A 752-nucleotide genomic window follows, 5' to 3' on the forward strand; every position below is an offset into this window, starting at 1 on the left:
CCATTCTGGAAGGCAGTTTGGCACTTCCTCAAAAAGCTGAACTAGAAATTCTGTATGACCCAGCTAGTCCACTACTTGGAATATGTGTTGTTGTTATGTGCCATCTAGTCGCTTGCGACTCATAGCGACCCTATGTACAACAGCCCTAAACCTTACTCTGTCCTGTGCCAATAGCACTGTCTCTGATACACTCATCCCAATTACCCCAGTCACTGAATCAATCCGCCTCATAGAGGGCCTTCCCCTCCTGCTCTGTCCCTCCACCCTACCAAGCATGATGTCCCTCTCCAAGGACCAGCCCCTCCTTACAACATGTCCAAAGTATGTTAGACGGAGCCTCAGAATCCTTGTCTCCAAGGAGCCGACTGGTTTAACCCTCTCTAGGATGAATCTGTTTGTTTTCCTAGTAGTCCATGGTACCCTCAATACTCTTCTCCAGAACCACAGCTCAAAGGCATCAATTTTCCTTCTATCCTCCGTAGTCATTGTCCAACTCTCTGATGCATAACAAGTGATTGCAAAGACCATGGCCTGTGTCAGACACACCTTAGTCTCCAGAGAAACACCATTGCTCTTCAGAACTTTGGGAAGGTTCCTAACAGCAGACTTTCCCATGGCAATACGTCTTTTAATTTCCTGGCTACTGGTGTCAAGCGTGTTGACTGTGGAGCCAAGCAGACTAAAGCTGTGAACAATCTCAATCTCTTCACCATCCATCCGGATGCTACCAATTGGTCCGGTGGTGAGAATCT

Source organism: Elephantulus edwardii, unplaced genomic scaffold (genome assembly GCF_000299155.1).
Source record: "Elephantulus edwardii isolate Elephantulus edwardi_28Jun2011 unplaced genomic scaffold, EleEdw1.0 scaffold00286, whole genome shotgun sequence".
Classification (NCBI taxonomy): Eukaryota; Metazoa; Chordata; class Mammalia; order Macroscelidea; family Macroscelididae; genus Elephantulus; species Elephantulus edwardii.